Source organism: Pan paniscus, chromosome X (assembly GCF_029289425.2).
Source record: "Pan paniscus chromosome X, NHGRI_mPanPan1-v2.0_pri, whole genome shotgun sequence".
In the NCBI taxonomy this organism is placed as follows: Eukaryota; Metazoa; Chordata; class Mammalia; order Primates; family Hominidae; genus Pan; species Pan paniscus.
Window position 1 is genome coordinate 48,043,393 of NC_073272.2, and position 18,675 is coordinate 48,062,067.

At 42.0% G+C, this 18,675-nt stretch overlaps 1 pseudogene; it reads right to left on the reverse strand.

The window, feature by feature from the left end:
• Positions 1–2,561: 2,561 nt before the first annotated feature.
• Positions 2,562–4,198, reverse strand: LOC100987505 (beta-catenin-like protein 1; annotated as a pseudogene).
• Between the last annotated feature and the right edge of the window lie 14,477 nt (positions 4,199–18,675).

Sequence of the window (18,675 nt, forward strand, 5' to 3'; positions counted from 1 at the left end):
TTTTCCAACTTGGTTCCATTCTTCCCGTCACTTTCAGGTACACCAATTAGTCGTAGATTTGGTCTTTTCACATAGTCCCATATTTCTTGGAGGCTTTGTTTGTTTCTTTTTATTCTTTTTTCTCTAAACTTCTCTTCATGCTTCATTTCATTCATTTCATCTTCCATCGCTGATACCCTTTCTTCCAGTTGATCACATCGGTTACTGAGGCTTGTGCTTTCGTCACGTAGTTCTCATGCTGTGGTTTTCAGCTCCATCAGGTCTTTAAGGGCTTCTCTGCATTTGTTATTCTAGTTGTCCATTCGTCTAATTTTTTTTCAAAGTTTTTAACTTCTTTGCCATTGGTTCGAACTTCCTCCTTTAGCTCAGAGTAGTTTGATCTTCTGAAGTCTTCCTCTCTCAACTCATCAAAGTCATTCTCCATCCAGTTTTGTTCTGTTGCTGGTAAGGAGCTGTGTTCCTTTGGAGGAGGAGAGGCACTCTGATTTTTAGAGTTTCCGTTTTTTCTGCTCTGTTTTTTCCCCCGTCTTTGTGGTTTTATCTACCTTTGGTCTTTGATGATGGTGATGTACAGATGGGTTTTTGGTGTGGATGTCCTTTCTGTTTGTTAGTTTTCCTTCTAACTGTCAGGACCCTCAGCTGCAGGTCAGTTGGAGTTTACTGGAGGTCCACTCCAGACCCTGTTTGCCTGGGTATCAGCAGTGGTGGCTGCAGAACAGCGGATATTGGTGAACCGCAAATGCCGCTGCCTGATCACTCCTCTGGAAATTTTGTCTCAGAGGAGTACCCGGCCGTGTGAGGTGTCAGTCCGCCCCTACTGGAGGTTGCCTCCCAGTTAGGCTACTCGGGGGTCAGGGACCAACTTGAGGAGGCAGTCTGCCCGTTCTCAGATCTTAAGCTGCATGCTGGGAGAACCACTACTCTCTTCAAAGCTGTCAGACTGGGACATTTAAGTCTGCAGAGGTTATTGCTGTCTTTTGTTTGTCTGTGCCCTGTCCCCAGAGGTGGAGCCTACAGAGGCAGGCAGGCCTCCTTGAGCTGTGGTGGGCTCCACCCACTTTGAGCTTCCTGGCTGCTTTGTTTACCTACTCAAGCCTGAGCAATGGCGGGCACCCCTCCCCCAGCCTCGCTGCCACCTTGCAGTTTGATCTCAGACTGCTGTGCTAGCAATAAGCAAGGCTCTGTGGGCGTAGGACCCTCCAAGCCAGGTGTGGGTTATAATCTCCTGGTGTGCCGTTTGATAAGCCCGTTGGAAAAGCGCAGTATTAGGGTGGGAGTGACCCGATTTTCCAGGTGCTGTCTGTCACCCCTTTCTTTGACTAGGAAAAGGAATTCCCTGACCCCTTGCGCTTCCTGGGTGAGGCGATGCCTCGCCCTGCTTCGGCTCATGCATGGTGCGCTGCACCCACTGTCCTGCACCCACTGTCCGGCACTCCCCAGCGAGATGAACCTGGTACCTCAGTTGGAAATGCAGAAATCACCCGTCTTCTGTGTCGCTCACGCTGGGAGCTGTAGACTGGAGCTGTTCCTATTCGGCCATCTTGGCTCCACCCCACTATATATATATATATATATATACACACACTTAATAATGACAGGAGGGTTCAGAACACCATCTTTTCCAAGAATTATGGATTTTGAGATTAGGAATGAAACATAATGAGCAAAAAAAACCATAGCATATTGAATATATGTCTTTAAATAAAATTAACTCAAAACATTACATTTATTTGCAGATGTGTCTGTCTTCTCTGTTAAATGCCAGGCACCTCACACCTTGTGAGTACGAATCATGCCTGCTTTGACTTTTTTAAAAAACAGATCTATTGATGAATAATTCATATGCCACAAAATTCTCCTATTTCAAGTATACAATTTAATGATTTTTAGTGAATTTATAGAGTTGAGAAATTACCAACTCAATCCAGTTTAAGAATATTTCTGGCCGGGCATGGTGGCTCATGCCTGTAATCCCAGCACTTTGGAAGGCCGAGGCCAGTGGATCACCTGAGGTCAGGAGTTCGAGACCAGCCTGACCAACATGGAGAAACCCTGTCTCCATTAAAAATACAAAATTAGCTGGGCATGCTGGTGCATGCCTGTAATCCCAGCTACCTGGAAGATTGAGGCAGGAGAATCGCTTGAACCCGGGAGGTGGAGGTTGCAGTGAGCTGAGATCACACCATTGCACTCCAGCCTAGGCAACAAGAATGAAACTCCATCTCAAAAAAAAATAATATTTCCATCACTCCAAAAAGATTATGCATGCTGTCTGCAATCCCCACCCTCTACCCTCAACACTAGGCAACCTTTAAATTGCTTTCTGTCCCTATAGCTTTCCCTATTCTGATTATGTCATATACATGGAATCATATAACAGTTCATTTTGTTCATTTTGTGATGCTATAACAGAATACCTAGGTACTTTATTTTATTCTATTTATTTGTTTTTTTAAACAAAACTAGCTTTAATTTGTCCAAAAGCCACACACAGCTGTCTAGAAACTGTTTCTGGAAGGGAAGCCAAGAGGGAGTCCATTATGCACAGGGTCAGGAGGCCTCTAGAAGTTTTCAAGCAAGCCCAGGATGTGCTTTTGCTCCTTCTCCCGGAACTCCGCATACCCCTTGATAATATGCCTGACAATTTTGATGGAGCGTCCTCACATGTTTAGGATCTGGTGAACCCTCTGGCAAATCTGGGGGACATTGGCATTGCAGATCTTGGACATAATGCAGCAGATGCACTGGAGAACAAACAGCTCTGCATCCAAGCACTGGAGGTAGAACTCATCCCCCATGTCACTGTCTATGATCTCTCCACGCTGGACCATGTCATGTTTTTCCCCTTCATTCTTCTTGTCTGCCACCTGCATTGCACCCAGATATTGAAAATGCAACTCCATTAGTCTGTCAGCCTACTCACTGTCATTTTCAGTGAATTTATTCAGAAGCCGGGTTCACTGATGCCCTCTCAGGTTCCACAAAAGGGAAGCCAGAATGGAACAGACATGCTGTTTGTGTTCCTTGTCAGTGGTACCCACTTTCTTGATCTTCCTGGGAAATTCCATAAAGAGGGGAAAGATGGTTCATAAGCCAAGAATGTCAACAAATTTACCGCAGTTGTAGATGCCCTCGGGTGCAATCAGCACTTTCAGGACCCTGCTCCGTGAGATCTTCTTTTCCCTGAGCATGAGATTCATCACCTGAAGACCCTCGCCCTTCAGGAAGTGCTCACGATTGGAAGTGAGCATTAGTTAGAAGCAGAGTGAATCAAACAGATTCTCCATCATCTCCTGCTCCTTTGCTGTGCTGGGATTGTGTCTTTTAAACACAGATAACTGTGAAGAAGTGCATCAATTCTATCCAGCTCCCCAAGCAATTTCCTGTTTTCATCATTGTCCTGGAGCAATATGGCCTGCATTTCACTGCAATACAGTTTGTTGGCATCAAAAGACTTCTTTGCCTTCAGCCTCTTCAACAGCCACTGAGGAAGACCCTGCTGGGCACCTTTTGTACACATCTCCAGCTAGAACTCAGCCATGTTTTCCACAATAACAAGAGTGTTATGGACACCATTGACCTGCTCCTTCACAGACTCATCCAGGCGCTCCACGTTCTGCACCAGCAGCGCTATCACCTGCCCATCCACCAGAGCATCAATGAGTACTTCTGCTCCCTCTCCGCTCTCATAGAAGATGTCTATATCTGTTAATTCCTGACTCAAATCAACCCCAGCTATGGACACGTCTGTATTATTGTGTCCAAGCAAACCAAGAAGTGACTGCACAGCATTCAGCTCCAGCAAAAGGTACAGGTCTGGCATGGTGGCCACCAAGTGCATCTTCTGAATGATGTCATGTAGGTCCAGTTGGGATTCCATGAACTTCTCTGGATTGTCTGGAAACTTAATCTGCAATTCTTGGTTTTTATATGCTCACTATTCAAATGCAAGGATCATTTTCTTCACTGAGCTTTCATCCAATGGCTCCTCCTCTTTCTCTTCCTCCTCACCCTCTGTGTCAATAATCTGAAGCAGCAAATTTTTGTCATCCTTTGCTTCTTCCACCACAATCATTTCCTCTTCCCAATCTTGAGTACTAGTTTGTTTCCGATGCATCTTCTGCTCCTCCTCTTTGCCATCTCGGGGACGTTTTATGCCCCTGTTGGGCTGGTAGCTCAGAAGTTTGCCCATGTCCATGGTCCCTGGCACAGCCAACCTGTGTAATTCATAAAGAACAGAAATTTATTTCTTACAGTTTTGGAGGCTGGAAAGTCCAAGATCAAGGCACCAGAAGGTTTGGCGTCTGGCTAGGGCCCAGTCTCTGCTTCCAAGGTAACACCTTGAATGCTGTATCCTTCAGAGGGGAGGAACACTGTTCTTCATGTGGCACAAGAGCAGAAAAAAAGAGAGAACCCATTCCAGAAAGCCTCATTTTAAAAACATTAAACCCACCCATGAGGGCAGAGCCCTCACAACCTAATCACCTCTTGAAGGTCCCATTTCCCAATTCCATTACAATGGCAATTAAATTTCAACATGAGCTTTGGAGGGGACAAACATTCAAACCATAGCATTCCACCCATTGCCCCCCAAAACTCACATTCTTCTCATATGCAAAACACTTTCATTCCATCCCAATAGACCCCAAAATCTTAACCATTTTAGCACCAACACATAAGTCCAAAATCTAGAATCTCACCTAAATCATATATGGGTGAGACTCAAGGCACGATTTATTCTGCGGCAAATTCCCTCCAGCCATAAGCCTGTGAAATCAGGTTATCTACTTCCAAAATACAGTGGTGGAACAGGCATAGGATAGACATTCCCAGTCTAAAAGGAAGTAACAGACAAGAAGAAAGGGGTAACTGATCCCCAATATGTTCAGAACCCAACAGGGTGAACAACATCAAATCTTAAGGCTCCAGAACAATCTTCCTTGACTCCATGTCCCACCTTTTGGGCACACTAGAATGGGCTATGTGCTTCCAAGACCTCAGGCAGCCACTCCCCCATGACTTTGCTGGACTCAGCCCATGCAGCAGTTTTCGTGGGTTGAAGACTTGGGCCTGCAGCTTTCCCAGACTAGGACTGCATACTGGTGAGTCTATATTTCTGGGGTCTCTGCAGCTGCCCTAAGCCCACAGTTCCACTGGGCATTGTCCTAGTGATAGCGACAGGAGGCAGCCAAATGCCTAGGCAGTTGGGATGGGTACCCAGTGAAACCCCAACTCCAAGCCAAAGACAGTTTAAAGCCTGAAAGCCAAGCTACAAGTTAAATCCTCAGACTGGATTGAGAACTTGTCTTCCTGTTTGGCGCACTTTCCTCTGATTGATCCCCTCCCTTTACCTATTTTACCTATACCTACCCTTTCCTAATTGGTTTTCTACAGTCATGCCCACCTTTGAGTGGTGTCTTTGCTTTAACCTTTTTTGCATACTCACAAACCAATCAACATGCCCTCCCCATTCTGAGTCCATAAAAGGTCCAGGATCCAGCCACATGGGGGACTTTTCCCGCCTTCAAATAGGGAAACCTCCACCCCTTGACATCCCCTCTCTGCTGAGAGTTTTCCTTTCGCTTAATAACTTCTACTCCACTCACTCTCCGGCATTCACATGCCTAATTCTTCCTGCTTGTGAGACGAGAACTCAGACTTAGCTCAGCTAAGGGGCAGAAAGACCGTAACACTAGCGGAAGCTCTCTGTGGTAGCTCTGCCCCTATGACAAGTTTCTACTTGGGCCCCCAAGCTGTCCACGACATCCTTTGAAATCTAGGTGAAGGAAGCCATGGCCTCACATTTCTTGCATTCTGTGGGGCTGCAGAATTAGCACCACCTGAATGTAACCAAGGCTTAATGTTTGAATCTTTCAGAATAGCAGGTTGAATTGCACCTGGGCTTGCTTGAGCCATAGCTGGAACAGCCAAGGAGTGCTGCACTGGAATGCAGGAAGCAGATACTTGAGGTAGCAAAGGGCAGCAAATGCTGAGATCCCATAGCCCTCTCTCTAGAAACCTTGCCCTCAAGGTCCCAGTGCTCTGAGACTGTGATGGAAGGGGCAGCCTCAAAGATCACCATAATGACTTTAGGTTAATTCTCCATTGTCTTGATGAATAGCATCTGGCTTCCTTTTATCTGTATTAATCTCCTTATCAAATGGTCCTTTGGCCACACTTTTGGTTTTCTCTCCTAAACATGCCTTTTGATTCTTAGCCAGGATTTTCCAAATCCTTATGTTCCTCTTCCCTTTTAATTATACATTCCATGTTTAAATCATTTCTCTCTTCTTGCATTTAACTATATGCAATTAGAAGAAGTCAGACAACACCCTGAATGCTTTGCTACTTAGATGTTCTTCTGTCATATCCTAGTTCATTGCTTTTAAGTTCTGCTTTCCACAAAACCTTCAGACATGGGTACAATTCAGCCAAGTTATTTGCCATTTTATGACAAAGAAGGACTTTACTGTAGTTTATGATACCTTGTTTCTCATTTCCATCTGAAATCTCACCAGAATTACCTTTACCATTCATATTTCTACCAACATTCTGATCATGACTACTTAGTGATCTTTCAGAAATTTCGGACTTTCCTGACTGCTCTCTTCTTCTGAGCCCTCACCAGAATCGCTCTAAACACTTTATTCATGGCAATATAGGCTTTTGCTAGGATACTCCTCCAAGTTCTTCCAGCCTATAACCACCACCCAGTTTCAAAGTAGCTTCCAGATTTTCAGGTATATGTTATAGCAACAGCCCTATTTCTGAGTACCAAAATCTGTATTCGTTGGGGTTCTCCAGAGAGAGACAGAGCCAATAGGATAGATACATGATAGGTAGATAAATGATAGATAAATAGATAGATAGATAAGAGGGGATTTATTAGGAGAATTTGCTCATATGCTTATAGAGGCTTAGAAATCCCATGATAGGCTATCTGCAAGCTAAAGAACCAGAGAGGCTGGTAACATGGCTCAGTCCAAGTCTGAAGGCCACAGAACCAGAGAATCGAATGGTGTAACTCTCGGTCCAATGTCAAAGTCCTGAGAACCTAGGAGGTTGCTGGTGCAAGTCCCAAAATCCAAAGGCTGGAGAACTTGAAGTTCTGATGTCCAAGGGCAGAAGAAGAAGGGTGTCCCAGCTCCAGGACAGAGAGAGAGAGAGAGAGAGAGAGAGAGAGAGAAAGAGAGAGAACACGAATTCACCTTTCCTCTGCCTTTTTCTTCTATCTGGGCCCCCAGTCAACTGGATGGTGCCCATCCACATTGAGGGTGATCTTCCCCACTCAGTCCACTGACTACACACCAATCTCTTCTGGAAACACCCTCACGGATACACTCAGAAATAATGTTTTACCAGTTTTCCAGGTATCCCTTCATCTAGTCAAGTTGACACCTAAAATTAACCATCACACCAAAGTTTTCTCTTATGTTTTTCTCTAAAAGTTTTAGCACTAAAATTTAGGTCTTTGACCCATTTCAAGTGAATTTTTGTGTATAGTGTGAGGTAAGAGTGCAAATTCATCCTTTTGCATGTGGACATCCAATTGTCCCAGCAACTATCATTGAAAACACTATCCTTTCTCCATTGAATTGTCCTGGCACCTTTGTCAAAAATCCATTCACCATAAATGGAAGGGTTTATTTCTGGACTCGATTCTGTACCATCATCTATCTTCATGACAATATCACACTGTCTTTTTAAACTTATTTTTAGAATAGTTTTTAAAAATTTTTAAATTGACAAATAAAAATTGTGTGTATTTATGTTGCACAACATGATATTTTGAAATATGTATACACTGTGGGATGGCTAAATCAAGCTCATTAACATGTACATTACCACACATACTTATCATTTATTTGTGATGATAATATTTGAAATCTACTGTCTTAGCAATTTTCAAGTATACAATACATTGTTATTAGCTGTAGTCACTATATTGTACAATAGATCTCTTAAGCTTATTCCTCCTGGCTGTAAAATTTTGTATCCTTTGACCAACGCTGTCTTGATTACTGCGGCTTTATAGTAATTTCTGAAATCAGAAAGTGAAAGTATTTCAACTTCTGTTTTTCTTCAAAAATCTCTTTGTTATTCTGAGTCCTATTAAGATCAGCTTGTAAATTTCTGAAATAATTCAGATGTCTTTACTTATGTATAGTTCTATTTATTTATTATTATTTTTTTTTTTTTGAGACAGAGTCTCACTCTGTCGCCCAGGCTGGAGTGCAGTGGTGTGATCTCGGCTCACTGCAACCTCCGTCTCCCTGGCTCAAACAATTCTCATGCCTCAGCCTCCTGAGTAGCTGGGATTACAGGCGCCCACCACCACCCTCGGCTAATTTTTGTATTTTTAGTAGAGACAGGGTTTCACCATGTTGGCCAGGCTGGTCTCAAACTCCTGACCTCAGGTGATCTGCCCCCCTCGGCCTCCCAAAGTACTGGGATTACAGGCATGAGCCACCTCGCTTGGCCCACTTACGTGTAGTTCTATTTAGATTCTCTGTCTCTACTTGAATCATTTTTGGTAATTTGTTTATTTCTAGCAATTTGTCCACTTCACCTACATTGTCTTTAAATTCCTTTGTTGAATTGTTTTGCTACATATTTAAAAGTTATTTTCTTAGTTGTTGCTCTAGGGATTACAATATGAATCTTAACCTGTCACTCTCTACTTCATAGTCATTACTAATTACCTTTGGCAAAATATAAAAAATTTGTACTAATATCATATATGTCCACTTCTCCCCCCTACACACACTCTGCTATTATTTTCATATATGCATTATATTTTTATATGTTATAAGCATAAAAATCATTTTATAAGAATTGTTTTATGTAAGGCTGGGTGCGGTGGCTCACGCCTATAATCCCAGCACCTTGGGAGGCTGAGGCAGGTGGATCACTTGAGGTCAGGAGTCTGAGACCAGTCTGGCCAACATGGTGAAACCCCATCTCTACTAAAAATACACAAATTGGCTGAGCGTGGTGGTGCACACCTGTAATCCCTGCTACTCGGGAGGCTGAGGCAGGAGAATTGCTTGAACCCGGGAGGCAGAGATTGCAGTGAACCGATATCGCACCACAGAACTCCAGCCTGGCGACAAAGCAAGACTCTGTCTCAAAAAAAAAAAAAAATGAGTTGTTTCATGCAATCTTATGTCATTTAGATACATTAGGAAAAAAATATATATTTATATAATATTGTATATTTACCTACAGATTTACCTTTTCTGGAGCTTTGTATTTCTCTGAGTGAATCAGAGCTACCATCTAGTGTCATTTCCTGTCAGTGTGAAGGACTTTATTTTTTCTAGAAAAACACCTATGTCTATGAGAAATAAGGTTACTTTGGGTTTACAAAATACTGGATAACTAACCCAGAGGCAGATACAAGGCTAAAATGGGAAGGATACAAATATTCTATTTGTATCCCATTAATTCCTGGTACATTCATATTTTGACATGGTGTTTCTACATATTTTGGAAAATGCAACCATGAGGTGGCCAACAAATCTTTGGATTATCCCCCTCCAACCTATGTGAGAGTAGGTTGCAGATTCCTTCTTTGAAAAAAAATGTTAGTAGGAAAATCTTGCGGTAGAGAGCACTTCGTCACTTTGATATGGACATCACCACTACCACCTCAAGCTAAGAGAGGGTCCACGAGATAACTCAGAATAACAGAGGTTGCCTTCCACATGGAGAGACTGACATCTGCTTCTGCCCCAGGTGCTGAGCTGTAGAGACGTATAGACCTACCCAATTCTGTCTCTGGGATACAGCTTGAGGGAGTTTTTGGTAAAGCTTGACATGTCCTCAGAGTTTTAGAATGTAGATAAGGACAGAGACTGATGACTGCTTCTACCTAGATAAACCTGTAGAGAGGAGGCTCGTGTAGCAGCCTGACATGGCAGGGTAAGGAAAGCGAGTCTAGACAGCGTGTATGTCCAGAGTTTGGTGGGGTGAAGGTGTGTGGGTTTTTCCCAGGGGCCAAGAAGGCAGCCAGTTGGAAGAATCTTGAAGGGTGGTGACCCAAGTGGACAGGCTGTCAGGTGAGGAAACTGGTGGTAGGAGTAACTCCTGTGGTAGAAACTGAGACAGTAACTAATTGAGTTCAGGAGTATTTGCAAATTCGGTGTTTTTGGGCTTTTGGGGGCCATCAGAACATCCCTATATATTCTTTTTTTTTTTTTTTTTTTTTTTTGAGGCAGAGTTTCACTCTTGTTGCCCAGACTGGAGTACAATGGGGCCATCTCGGCTTACTTCAAGCTCCACCTCCCAGGTTCAAGCAATTCTGCTTCGGCCTCCGAAGTAACTGGGACTGCAGACGTGCACCACCACACTCGGCTAATTTTTGTATTTTTAGCAGAGATGGGGTTTCACCGTGTTGGCTAGGCTGGTCTTGAACTCCTGACCTCATGATCCACCTGCCTCAGCCTCCCAAAGTGCTGGGATTACACCCCGCGCCAGAACATCCTTATATTCTCTCCACTACTTCTCTGTATTGCTGCTAAACCTGTACAGGACCTACAAAGGTCTTGCCGTTGTCAATGGTTTGGTTGCAACCATTTGCATTCTGGTGTTCCTGGGGATGCTCGTCACCTCGTTTTGTTCATAATGTAATCTGGGAAATTTTTTCTTTTGCCATCATAATGGTTCTTTGCTATCATAATGGTTTTAAGATAGCATTTAGGGAGATCAAAAACTACACTATAAGCCAGGCCCTATGGCTCATGCCTATAATTCCAGCACTTCAGGAGGCCAAGGCAGAATGATTGCTTGAGACCAGGAGTTTGAGACCAGCCTGGGCAACACAGGGAGACCCCGTCTCTAAAAAAAAAAAAAAAAATTTAAATTAGCTGAATGTGGTGGTGCATGCCTGTAGTCCCAGCTACTCGGGAGGCTGAGGTGGGAGGATAGCTTGAGCCAGGGAGGTCCAGGCTGCAATAAGCCATGATTGTGCCACTGCACTCCAGTCTGGGTGACAGAGCAAGCCCTTGTCTCAAAAAAACCAAAAACCCAAAAACTGCACTACCATTATTACCTTGCATTGGCCTGTTAGTCCAGTTAAAGAAACTGACTTGTTAAAGAAACCAGGCCAGTTAACTTGTAGACTGTCCCACATTCTATATCATCTGATTATTTCCTCATGATGTCATCTAACTCTTCCTTTATCTCCTGTATTTTCTGTAGACTTGAAGTTAGGTCTAGAGGTTTGATCAGTTTCAGGTTAAGCATTTTTAACCAGAATACTTAATAATGACCAAGAACACTTCATGGGTAATATTGTGCAACCACTTTAATGATGCTAAGTTTTCTAACTAGCAAGTAATCTGTGGACTGACATTTTAGAGAGCGGGATGTTAGCATCCTGTTCAAAAACAACTTTTATTGAATGTTTTTAACATCCCTCAAGGATCTTTGCCTGAATCAATTATTACACTGAGGCTTGCAAAATAGTGATTTACTAATTACACAATTATTTGTATATTTATTAGGTGGCATTCTTTTATAAATAATGGCTGTAGTAAATAATGTGTTGCTCTGCTCAGATCTCCTCTTCAGGGCCAACACACTATCCTCCCACTTCTGGGAAAATCAGCTACTGACTTCACAGCTATGTCCCTCATTTCAAACTGACCTTGGCTACAGGGAACTGCTTTACTCAAGGCTACCCACCCCTTTCACCCCTCAAGGAACAGGCAGTAGTCAATGAGTATCTGATGTAGAAATACAAGTCATGCATGGCTTACTGATGGGGATACATTCTGAGAAATGCTCGCTCCTTTAGACAATTTCATCCATGTGCGAACATCATGAGTGTATTTACACAAACCTAGATGGTATCATCTACTGCACACCTAGGCTACATGGCATAGCCTATTGTTTCTAGGCTACAAACCAGTACAGCGTATGACTGTACTGGATACTATAGGCAATTGTCACACAATGGTAAGTATTTGTGTACATAAACATATCTAAATGTAGAGAAGGTAGTGCATCATGCTAAGATGTTATGACAGCTACAATGTCACTAGATGATAGGAATTTTTCAGCTTCATTATAATCTTGTGGGATCACAGTTGTATATGCAGTCTGACATTGACTAAAACATTCTTAGGCAGTGCATGACTCTACAAAGGTTCAGCCCACTCTCCTTAATTTGAGACAACTCTGAAGGGCCAACCCAGCTCCAGAGCTCTCTGTAGAATTGTCTCAGGCCTCAGTTGTAACTGCATTATAGGTCAACTTCTCTCTCGGTCCAGTCTTGTCTTCCTCACCCTCTTACAGATGTTTCTCCACAGATCTCTTCCCAATAAACTTTCTGTATCCAGCTTTCATCTGAGAGTCTGTTAACCTGAAATCCATTATAAGACAAAACAAACAGCTTTAAACTTTTTTCCTTTTAACCTTTCCTTTTAATGTTTTTGAAGTATCACTATGAATTTAGGGAATTTAATTTATCGAATGTGTTAGAATAAATTACGGCCGTTATTCTTTTTGATGTTGAAATGATCTCAAATGTGGCCAGTGAAGGCCCTTCATGATGCTGCCTATGTCATGGGGCCCCATGAATCTTTAAGCATTTCCTTGCTTTTTAGCACAATAAGATAGCCCATGAGCAACATGTATTTTTCTACCCCCAGACCTGGAATTAGACATTACCCAAAAAATCTCTGGTGCCCTTTTAGTGAGAATGGTGGTTAGAGATCAAGATAATGGGCACTAGGGGTAAACTATTTTGTTTAATTTCATTATCTAAACGTCTTTTTGTTGATATATAGAAATGCAATGTATTTCTGCACATTCACTGGGGTTGCATTAGAATTAAAATTAAGTTCTCCTAAATCTCAATGTATATTAGAAATATTTTCAGCTGCAAGTAACAGGAAGCTCACTCACAATGGCCTACAAAAACAAGATGTTTAGTTAGCTCACCTGATAAGGAGTCTGGTTACAGTCAGTCTGGGACTAATGCAATGGCTCAATGATTCTGTCAGGGGGGACCCATATTGTTACTATTTAGCTCTTAGTTTGTCCTCTTGTTTTTTGCCTCATTGCTACAAGATGACTGGCCTACACCAGGTATTGTCTACATTCCAGGCAAGTGTAAGGAAGGATAAAGAAGTTAATGACAAAAATATATTCTCCTTTCCAGGTTTTCCTTTTTTATTGGGGAAAGATGCCCTCTCTGGCCGGGTGTGTTGGCTCACGCCTGTAATCCCAGCATTCTGGGAGGACGAGGCAGAAGGTTGCTTGAGCCGAGGAGTTTCAGACCAGCCTGGGCAACATGGCAAGACCCCAGCTCTACAAAAAATACAAAAATTAGCCCAGTGTGTTGGCCCGTAGTTCCAGCTACTCGGGAGGCTGAGTTGGAAGGATTGATTAAACCCAGAAGGTGGTGGCTGCAGTGAGCTGTGATCATGCCACTGCACTCCAGCCTGGGTGACAGAGTGAGACCCTGTCTCAAAAAACAAATACCCTCTCCAGATAATTCCACTTGCTCATTATTAGACAGAACTGTCACAAGTCCAACTCTTGATGTATAATAAAGTAGTTTAGAAAATTGAGTTTTATTTTTAGCTGCTAGCCCAGAATTATATTCCCAGTGAAAATATCCTTTAAAATGAACATAAAGTAAAACTAGTCTCAGAAAAACCAAAACTGATACAATTAATTGTCACCAGAGTATTTATTCAGGTTAGAAAATAATGAGCCCCAAAATATGAAAATGCAAAAAGGAATAAAGAGTACAGGAAAGGATAAATATGTAGGTCAACCTATATGAATACTGATTGTATTAAACAATTATCATAATGTATTGAAAGGCTTAAAATATACATAGAACTGACATTCACAGCAACAATAGTACAAAATATAAAAGGGAATTAATTGAGTTGAAATATTTTACATCATTGCATTGTTGAGGAAGTAGTAAATATACTAATCTGTAGTGGACTAATAAATCAAGGGTGTACATCATAATCCTTAGAACCATTAAAATAATGATTAACGAATGCAAAACTAAGAAGGTGAAGGAAGGGAAATAGAATAATAAAAGTTAATTGATTAATCCAAAAGTCAGGAAAGGAGAAAAAAAAAGAACAAATAATGGGAGACAAAACAGGTGAGAAGTAGTAACATAGTATACTGAAACATACATATATCAGTAATTATGATGAAGCTCAAATTGTCAGAATGGATTTTAAAAAGAAGGGTAACTATATGTGGTTTACAGGAAATATATCATTAATATGAAAACAGAGATGAAAAGCAAAATGATGTAATATAATATACAATGCAAACACTAATCAAAAGATGGTTGGTGTAGCTATGTTAATATTGTGGGTTGAATGGTAGTCCCCAAAAAGATATGTCCTAACCCCCAGAACCTGTGAATGTAGCCTTATTTGGAAAAGGGATCTTTGCAAAAGTAATTAAATTAAGGATCTTGAGGTGAAATTTTTCAGGATTATCCAGATGGGCTCTAAATCCAACGACAAATGTCCTTATTAGAGACTTAAGAGGAGAAGAGAGAGAAGAGGAGAATACCAGTAAAGACAAGCAGAGACTGGAGTTATGTAGCCATGAGCCAAGGACTCCTCAGAGCCACCAGAAGGTGGAAGAATAGGAAGCATCCTTCCCCAGCACCTTTGGAAGAATTGCATTCCTGTCAAACCTTGATTTTAGACTTCTGCCCTCCAGAACTGTGTGAAAGTAAATTTCAGTTTTTAAGCCACTAGATTTGTGGTAATTTGTTATAGAAGCCCTAGGAAACTAATAAAGATTTTGGTACTAGGAAGCAGGGTGCTGGAGTAACAAATAGCTAAAAATATGGAAATGGCTGTGGAATTGAATACTGGACAGAGGCTAGAAAAAGTTTAAGAAGCATGATGGAAAAATTCCAGATTGCCTTGAAATGATTGTTAGTAGAAATATGAACATCAAGGCAATTCACGTCACGGCTCAGGAGGAAATGAGGAGTATGGTAGAGAAGGCTTCTATAACCTTAGAGAATACATATATTGTTATGCAGAATGTTGATAAAAATATGAACAATAAAGGCATGTATAGTAAGAATGCAGAAGGAAATGAGGGTCGTGCATTGGGAATGGAGAAAAGGTGATCCTTGTTATATAGTGGCAGAAAACTTGGCTGAGTTGTATTCCACAGTTGTGTAGAAAGCAGAACTTGTAAGTGATGAATTTAGGGATGTAGCTGAAGAGATCTCCAAGCAGTGCTAAAAGTGTGGCCTAGTTTCTTCTTGCTGCTTAAAGTAAAATGCAGGAGGAAAGAGATAAATTGAGAAAGAAATTGTTAAACAAAATGGAATGAGCATTTGATGATTTGGGAGGTTCTTGGCCTACCAAGTTTGCAAAAGATGCTAAAATTAGAAAATTCACTGTTGGGAAAAAAAAAAGAAAATTTACTGTTGGGAAAAAAAAAAAAAGAAAATTCACTGTTGGGAATAAATGTTCCAGGGAGAGGGTTAAGGGTTTTGCTAAATAACTTTTTGCTGAAGAGATTAGGTGTGTTACTCATGGACCCAATCAACCATCTCAGCAGAAGCCAAGAATCAAGGGATGGAAATGAGAATGGCACTACCCACCCCTAGATATCCACTAGCAAAATTTTTGCTTCCAATCTCTGCGACCTTATGTTTTACTGGTCTAGAGATCTTAGTTTCAAAGGAAGGAATGCTTTCCACTAGGAGACACAACAATGATTCCATTGAACTGGAAGTTAAGACTGCCATCCAGCTGCTTTGGGTTCCTCTTGCCTCTAAATCAACAGGCAAAGAAGGAAGTTACTGTACTAGCTGGGGTGATTGGGCCTGATGAGCAAGGAGAAACTGGGCTGCTAATACAATTGAAGGTAAGAAGGATTTTATCTAGAGTACTGGAGTTTCCTTAGGGCATCCCTTCGTACCACCATGTGCTGTGATTAAAGTCAATGAAGAACTACAACTCAATCCAGGCAGGACTCATAATTGTCCACACCCCTCAGAAATGAAGGTTGTGTAACCCCACCAGGCAAAATACCACAACCAGCTGAGGTGTTTGCTGAGGGCAAAGGGAATATGAAATAGTAGTGAAAGATGGCAGTTATAAGAACCTAGCTATGAGCACATGACTGGTTGCAGAAATGAGGACTATAATTGTTATTTCTTCTTTGTTTTTGTATGAATATGTGATATTTATGTGTGTGTGCATATGTAGTATTTTTGTTTTCTTCCCTCTCTTATCCCTTTATAATCTAACATAAGATGTATTAATAATAGTTAACTTCATGTCACAGTATTTATTTCAGTTACAGGATGTCAAGGAGAAGAGTGAACATTATTCAAAGGTATTTGCATCCTCTTCTAGGGAAAGAGTTGGTGCAGTTTTGGTTGTATGCTGGATAATTGTATCATGTTAGGTGGAAATATGACTTTGTTATTATCTTTATTTGAAGATTAAGCATAGTTTAAGGAGATGTGTATGGTACCAAGATTACAAGGGGTAGACGGTGATGATTAGTTTTGTGTGTTAACTTAGCTAGGCTATAGTGTCCAGTTATTCAATCAAATACTAATCTAGGTGTTGTTACAAAGATATTTTGGAGATGTGATTAACATCTATAATCAGTTGACTTTAGGTAAAGAAGATGATTCTCAGTAATCTGGGTGGGCCTCATCCAATCAGCTGAAAGATCTTAAGAGCAAAACTGAGCTTTCCCTGAGGAAGAAAATTCCACCTATGGACTGCAGCATCAGGTCTTTCCTGAGGGTTTCCAGCCTGCTGCCCAGCCCTACAGATTTCAGATTTGCATAGCCAGCCCCCACAATCATGTAAGCCAGGGGCCCCCCAACCCTTAGGTCATGGACGAGTACTGATCCGTGGCCTGCTAGGAAGTGGGCTGCACAGCAGGAGGTGAGCACCCAAGAGCATTATTGCCTGAGCTGTGCCTCCTTGTCCAATCAGCAGCGGCATTAGAGTCTCACAGGAACGAACCCTATTGTGCATGCAAGGGATCTAGGTTGAGTCCTCCTTATGAGAATCTAATGCCTGGCAATCTGAGGTGGAACAGTTTCACCCTGAAACCATCCCCCTGCCCCTATCAATGGAAAAACTCTCTTCCACGAAAACTGTCGCTGGTGCCAAAAAGGTTGGGGACCGCTGATGTAAGCCAATTTCTTGTATGTATCCTACTAAACTCCAACTGATATAATTAATATTAGACAAAGTAGATTTTATGGCAAGAAGAACGATTGGATGATTGGAGATAAACAATCATATAATATATATATATAGTTTTTGTTTGTTTCTGTATATATATATATATACACACACATATATATAGTTTTTGTTTGTTTATTTGTTGGTTGGTTTGTTTTTGAGACAGAGTCTCACTCTGTCACCCAGGCTGGAGTGCAGTGGTGCAATCTCGGCTCACTGCAACCACCACCTCCCAGGTTCAAGCGATTCTCATGCCTCAGCCTCCTGAGTAGCTGGGACTACAGGCACGGGCCACCATGCCCAGCTAATTTTTTTTGTATTTTTGGTAGAGACGGGATTTCGCCTTGTTGGCTAGGCTGGTCTCAAACTCTTGACCTCAGATGATCCACCTGCCTCAGCCTCCCAAAGTGCTGGGATCACAGGCATAAACCACCGTGCCCAACCTAAACAATGTTATTTTGATAGGCCAATTAAAAAGGCCAATTAACCAGGAAAATGTTGCCAGTTTAAATATTTAAGTGTATCTTTTTGAACAGGAAAAGGCCATGCTGAAAACATATAATATAACACATTGAATAGCTTCCATCCCCTGGTAACAGTCATTTGGGGCACCAGTGCTTGTAACTTCAGAGCCAATATTGTGAGGGCAGCAATAATACACTGTACAAGAAAAAACGACACTCTGTACAACAACAAAATTACATTGAATTGACACATGTCTGTTTCTGTCTCTAACTACAAAACAGTCTCTTCTAAAGTAAGGTTTTTTTATTGTAATGTTCTTGCTATTTGATGAAGAAAAGAAGAATGTTTTCTGGGGTTAGACATATCCATGCCCAACCAACTACTGTTTGACATTCCACTTGGGAGGAGCCAGACAGTCTATCCTCTTCTCAGAGTACATTCCACAGAGACCCAGGAATTACCATTTTATCAACACAAATGACCTCAGAAGAAGACTGTGTCTGCTGAACCAATGGATGCAAAGCCAGATTCCTTAATCTGAGCAATGTGAGCCATTCGTCCCCACACCCAGATGAGCACCCATTGGGCAGCTGCCAAGTTCAGTGTGTGCACATGATGGCAGCCTTCGATGAAGAGTGGAGCAAGGCTGACAATGATGTACTCCAAAGGAGAAGCCATACCTCCATCTACTCCTCCAACACGAGGACACAGGGATACCTCCTTGGGAGTCTGAGCCCCTCAGATTTCACACCACCCTCTGTCATTGGCCTCTGCACATGTGCCCCATCATGTGGTATCATGTAGGCAGAGGAAGGTTAGCTTTGTCTTCATCCCATCCCAGTAGGTACAGAGAAGATGACCCTGGGAATCCATGTAAGATGTAGGGGATAGGCATTATGGAGGACATCACACGGAGAGGGGGATTCTGTTCCCCCCTCCCCACCTTCTGACTCCTGGAACTCATGAGCCCTCCCCAGAG